Below are 6,965 nucleotides of genomic sequence, written 5' to 3'. Positions count from 1 at the left end.
CACTACTATCGATAAATCTACAACTTATGGTGCATTGAGCTGAACACTGTTAGCCCAGGGCTTGTATGTATTGAGCAACTTAGGACTTTTAAGTTCTTGAAATGCCAGTCTCAGAGCAGAAAAGAAGTGAAATTGTGGTTTGTACATATTTCTGCAGAAAACGAATCAGTGTACAAATTTTACACTTGCTGAAGGAAAACATTTTAATTTTTGGTAGGTGTGTTTGAATTTCTGTCTTAAGTCTTAAAACGTTTGATGGCTCCTGACCTCCAAACCTGCAAGGAACTGACTTCAATGCGGTGGGGACAAATGATGCATTGTGACAGCAAAAGTATCTGATATTTTGCACCACATTGTAGTTTTCTGTAAATAATCGTCTGTCATTTGGTAGTAAACTTGAAAATAAGTAAATCTGAAATTACAACCAGTAACTTAATTAGTCGCCGAATGATCTTGTCCAATTTTAGATACTTTCTTCGTTCTTTGGTTGTTAGTGTTATGTTTGGGAATTGGCCTTGCGATTTTTGATCCGGAACGGCCATTTTGGCTGACGGCTGGTAAACGACGTTTCGACGTACAGATTCGTTTATAATTTTTCTCAGCCAATGTGCTTTGTAAAGTATTTGCAGTGTTCTTGTCTCTCTATCTGTAAAATACAATAAACTATTGTGTGTGTTTTAGTTATATATTAAAATATTAAAATTCTGAAACAGTGAGGTTCAATAAATTGCAAATAACATCACCGCACATTTTTTTCACCTAATTCTGCTTAAGCCATGGTGCTAGAGGCGTGTAAATTACTTTTCTTTATACATTTACATGAACAGTTAGAATAAAACCCTGATTGAGGTAAACTAATAAGAGGCTGTATTTTACCGGTTACATATGACGATTTACCGGCTATGACACCGTCGTCGCTGTTCTGGTCTTACTCTTTGTGATGGACGTCTTTTATTATATGTATGTTTCGAATGCAATAAAGATGAAGATGAACATTGTTAGTGTTCTCTGAAATGTAGATTTCCACGGTTTTTAGAAAGCAATATTTAGCTGCACGTTTCTGTACACATCCTTTTTAGATCCTGGTCTGATATGCTGAAAACTGACATTGTACAGTTGCCTAGAAATGTATCTCATTATGTATTTAAAATCCTGTACCTTACAAAATCGTGTTACTTATGTCGGATAGATTTCTCCCATTCAATGTGTGTACTTCAAACTTGTGCTATACCAAATATTTTATCAGTGTAGTCCTAAATTACATTGTAATGTATGCTCATGGACAAAGTGGCCATCTGAAGAAGTTCAATAATGCAGATTGATATTTTATGCAGTGTTTTATTCCTCATGAAAGTAACATATGTAAGCAGCAATGACTGGTACACGTTTCAGTCTGTAGTGGCAAATACGAAACTATCATTCTAACTTCCCATTGAGCAATGCAGTTCATACTGATGCGACCAACAAACCTTTACCTATGTATCGGAGAGCAGCATTCATCGCTGTCCATGCAGATACACATCGCTATTAATGCAGAGCCGGAGCAGAATTACTTTCAGGAAAGCATGGCTTTCAGTGCCGTGGATGGATGATCGCAATGGCTCCGTCACAGCCAGAATAATCTCAAAATATATTTATAGTAACACCCCAAATTGTACGGTTTACTCCCCTTCATTGAAATCTGATATGGGAGCTCTAATAACTCCCGGTGGCTCTGCTAGGCATGACATGCGCAGAAACGTTTTCCTGTACACCAACATAAACAAGTTTACGTTGAGAAAGCGAATAAAGCCAATCAGAATTCACTGACGTTATCCCTTTACACCACTGAGTGTTGTTGATTCATCTCAAGTTTTTTTAATGGTTTCGAAACCAGACAGTCTGGAAGCTGGATGAAAATTAACTCGAGGGATTAGCCAGCATCAGCTGGACTTCTCCTCAAAGCAAGGTAGGGCTCCAGTTCAATTTATTCATTCACTCTGGAACCACTTCTGATTGTTCAATTCATCCCACCACGCTTTGTCATTGGCTTAGAAGAAATAAGATGGTAGAAAAAAGAAAAAAAGGTGATACATGTGGATAATCAACAAAAGTAAATGGCTATTTGATCAACAATAAATTTTCTTCTTTGCTTAGTTTTTCGCTGTAAATGGCTTAGCAAAATATTTCTCCCTTTATATACAGTCAGTTTTAGCCAAACATGTTTCGGGATAAAACGTAATCTTAGTTTTTTTTAACTATGGACATTCCACTAAGAGATTGTACTCGTCGCCAACACTGCTAGTAAACGTTCATTTCTGTTTTCATTTTGCGAACGACCTGTCTCTATGGGAAGTGCACTAAAGCACACCAAACCGTTAATGTAGGTGGGCAGTCTTCTTCGCTACAAGTTAAACCTTCGAAAACTGAGTGGCGGCGTTACCGGAGTCAAACTCCACACAGGTGTAGCTTTACAAAAGCAGGCACACCCCGGTTTACAAAGGGCCAGCTCAGATGAAACCTTTCAAACGGGCACTTCCCACACGAGAGAATCGTGAGATCGTGATCGTGATCGTGAAAAATATTTAATACTAAGTAAATCTCTGAGGGACTGAAGATAACCAGTTATAATTCATTTTGCTTTGGTTTCACGACTGAAAGACGTGCAGTTGTATAGTTATCACGCTTTACGTGGTTTGTAAAGGGCTTTCACCGAGCTACGTCACTGAAGGTTAGAATATTGCCTTAATAATGCGTGCCTTACCTGATGTACCTAGGATATTCGATCTTTAATCAATGGATCAAATCTATCGTAAATTATACTTGTGAAATCAGATATGTCTTCACGTGATGGGCGGGCAAAGCTGCCGATCTTGTCCTGTGAATGCGTGTAAAAATGCGCGTGAGTGCATTGTGTAATCGCTTGTGTTAACAGATGTCACTTTGGGATCAACCTTACATGTCATGTAGTACAGGCTGTATTGTTCAGTTGAACTTCTGATACAAACCTCAGTCTGGTGCTTCAGGCCTGGGCGTTTCCTTTTCTAAGGGAGGAATGTTCTGTTTACCCCTTCCATGGGCTTGACCGCCCTTGTAAAAGTTGTGCATTCTTGGATATAGTCGACGTAAATTTACAACCATATATGATGAAATAACGTGTGGTTGAGTGAGATTAAATGCTTGTAGCATATCAAGGTATCAAAAACGTGTTAATCCACCAATAAGCTTAGTATACTTCAAACGCATAGACAATCCGAAAAAAAACAACAACTGAGAATTCGCATATCTGACATTTCAATAGTTCGAGAAAGCTTTATTTGAAGGTATACTATGTATAATATAGTAGGCGACATGTACCTGCATAAAGACAAGATGCCACCTAGCCTTTTCGTATATTACACGCCATATTTGGACAGCCGCCCTGCCTTCAGCACATGTATTTATGATTTCCTGAAAATATCTATTGTTATTTTCAATTGCCTGAAGTATTAAGCATCTTAAGTGTTCAGCAACTCATTTAATTGTTTATTTAGAGTTTAACACAACTTCCGGACCTCATGATGCTAGACAGTGTTACATTGTGGAAATTGTGACCGCCAACTACTATGTGCTATAATTCATTTTAACTCTACGTTTTCGATTTAGCACCTTTCATTAGTTCTCCTTTTTAACACTGTGCAGCTAACATGGTCATGATACTGGTTTGTTTGGAGTTTAATATAACTTTTGACATTATTTGGATCTCATCATAACAGACTGTGTTATAAATGTAGCAGGGCAACTGATGCCGGCACACTTATATTGCCACCTGCCGGAGGACACTGCAAGTATCCAGTACTAATTCGTCGAACTACTCAACAAATGGACTTATTTCGCTGCTTTTTACACATAGCCACGTTTTAACTACCGAGTATGCCCTTGTTACGTCATCACGAATTCCACTTCAATCTTTAAGTGGCATTTGGAAGTTCACAGTACGTGTGGTGATTCTTGTGGACAATCGCTTGCATGTTTATACGTTCAACATTAAATCGTAACATCCCATACTCTTACCCTACAAAGGTGATTGATAACGGAGTTTATTGCTATACCAAGACCCCGCATGAATAAGCCTAGCAGAAATGAGCGAGTGAATGAATGTGGCGATAGCTTTACAGCAATTTCGACGCAAGAACATGTTTAAACCCAATAAATCGAAAGCTCCTTTTTCCATGAAACATAAAATCTAAAGGTCACAACGGACTGCTGTATGTCATCTGTCGACCAAAATGAACGTTCCTGGTCAATAATCGCAAAAATAATTTCCTAAAGCAACTTTCAATAAAAACGACCAAATACAAAATGTGAAAAAACCTGGTATTAGACTAGGCTTCAAGTTAAACCTGGTATTAGACTTGGCTTCAAGTTAAACCTGGTATTACACTTGGCTTGAAGTTAAATCTGGTGTCAAATCTTAAAAGTGGAAAAAAGCTACATATAATTCAGATAAAAGAGTGCGGAAAGTTAATTGTAAATATAGTTTTCAAAGGTTTTTTTTCCCCCATTTTTTTCTAAAGAGGAAAGACACTTAAAAAGTTGTATGGTGGGTACTTGGGACCACCTCTTGGTACATACTGTGTTTGTTTAATAAAGCTATAGATAAGGATGTATAGCATTTGTTTAGTAAATATATTTGTACTAATATTTTGTCTTTTCAGGTAACAAATGTGTTCAACCTAGATTTTGATAATATTTATATTTTAATATAATCATAAACATTACTATAATTTTCATAAAAGATAAATGTTTGGATATAAACAATAAATTTACTTTCACATAACTTTATTACATGTGTATCACCTCCTTATTTAGAGAATTATTTAACAAAGATGATATATATCAAATTGTGGTCTCAAACACCGACCATGCAAAAATATTTGCAAATGTCCTTTTCTCCTGCTATCTTCTGAGCACGTATATGTGTAAGTAATATCGTTAATAGGGATTACTTTGTTACTGAAAAATCCACTTTATCCACTTTCAAATTGACATCACCAGAATCACGTACAGGAATACAGAGCCATCGCGTGTGAGAGTAAAATAACGAATTCGTCACGCATATGGTTAATTGACTTTTTACACTAAAGCTGGTGGGGAGAAATGACACCAGAAGGTACCATATGCTCACATTTAAGTTATTATTTACAGTTCGTTAGTTCTGTACAGTTTGACCGATATAGGCGGTCAAGCATGCATGCTGTCTAACACAGGGAAGGAAAGTATTGTAGATGAGACCAGTACAGAGACATTAACAAGTACTGGCTTTCAGTATATGGTTGTTTGCTTCAGGTTTAACCTCGCTTTCAACATAATTTTGCTGGTATTTCTGATGCCGTTTCCAAACTGTCGTTGCTGCTCTGGTTTTACTCTCTATGCTCATATATTGTAGTATATAATATAGTGTATAAATTCAGCGTGAAGAAAGTGTAAAACTACTTGGAACTGATCTGAATATTATTTAAAAAATACACCTTAACCCCTTCCCTCTCCCACAGAGACCCCCATCCCCCCCCACCACCAAAAAGAACACCAACAAAAAAAAACAACAAAAACAAAAACAATATCATTGTAAATAAAGCTTGAAAATGGCAATAGAACTTGCTTTCCTATACAGGTTTCAACAAAACGGGCGCACTAGTTGACGAACTCCTGCGCTTTCACCCTGTGGGATCCCTGGAAGTGAATAATAATAGGGCCTATGTAACTGAGAAACGTTGACGTAAAGTCCACTTATCTACTGGTTAAGTATTCAAAACATATTTTAAGGATTACTGATTTATAAGAATGTTTGCTTTGTGAATTTTAGAACAAATCACTATAAAGGATGGTATAATTTGTTGGTAAATCGGGTCCAAAAGAGAAATAGTTTTTAGATATTTATATGACCAAAAAAAAATCATTTTATTTAACAGTAAATATCAATATTTAATAAATATTAAGCTGTTTTTATAATAACCAATTTATGGTGCACAATAAATAGCTTGACATTTCACAGTACAAAAGGAGGCAAATTATGTTTTATTTGCCAACAAGAAAATTTCCGTTTTTGTACATGAGCCGAGTGGCAAAAAATAAATATTTTGGCTATTTATTCGATCCAATGAACATTAATGAACATTGTACTGTAGCGTCCATCAGTGCGACCGTCACAGTCAGTACATCATAAACGTCACAGAGGGAACTGCGGCTGTCACCATGTTTGCCACCACACACATCGCAATTGATCACTACAAATCACAATCACTAATGGCTTCACACATTTATTAATGACGTGTCAGTTATTCCCCACGGGAATAAAAATTTGATAAAATTTGGCAATGAAAACTCTCAACCTTGTTGCAGGCCAGTCATGTATGAATATCTTCATGTGATAAAAAGTAATTTTAACAAGATGAGCAAAGGCGTGGGAAGTTTAATAGAGCGTAGAACAACACATGGAAAGAATAATATAAAAGAGTAAAAACTTTGTAGCTCCCAGTATCTATAATACTAGCTAACGATTTAAGTACATGTCCTGAAATGTTCTATCTTTATTCAATCCAAAGACGAATTCTGTTTTTTTTTCGGTTCAGTGACAGTGGAACACAACTGTTCTTGACAAAGCGGTACAACTAATAACACTGAGTAGTGATGTTATTATGAAAGCTGGAGGCTAAAAACCCGATAAGTAAGAGAAAACTTTGAAGAAAAAGAAGTTTCATTACACGTGCATACTATCTACACACGGTTACCAGTCCGTACGATCCTCTCGTTTAGATGAGTCAAACTGTGTGAAGAGTGTAATAAGCCAGGGTGACGTACGTTTCAGTGAGAAAAAACGCGATGTATTGAGGGCACCTACGGCGGTGAAAGATGCCTTCCCGGGCGGAGGTGCTGACCTTTCTTTGCCTGACATTCAGCATTTTATCATCGGCATTTATATGTAGATATGGCATTTAGCGTGTATG

This window comes from Liolophura sinensis, chromosome 12 (assembly GCF_032854445.1).
Source record: "Liolophura sinensis isolate JHLJ2023 chromosome 12, CUHK_Ljap_v2, whole genome shotgun sequence".
NCBI classification, from domain to species: Eukaryota; Metazoa; Mollusca; class Polyplacophora; order Chitonida; family Chitonidae; genus Liolophura; species Liolophura sinensis.
This window is presented reverse-complemented; position numbering follows the sequence as displayed.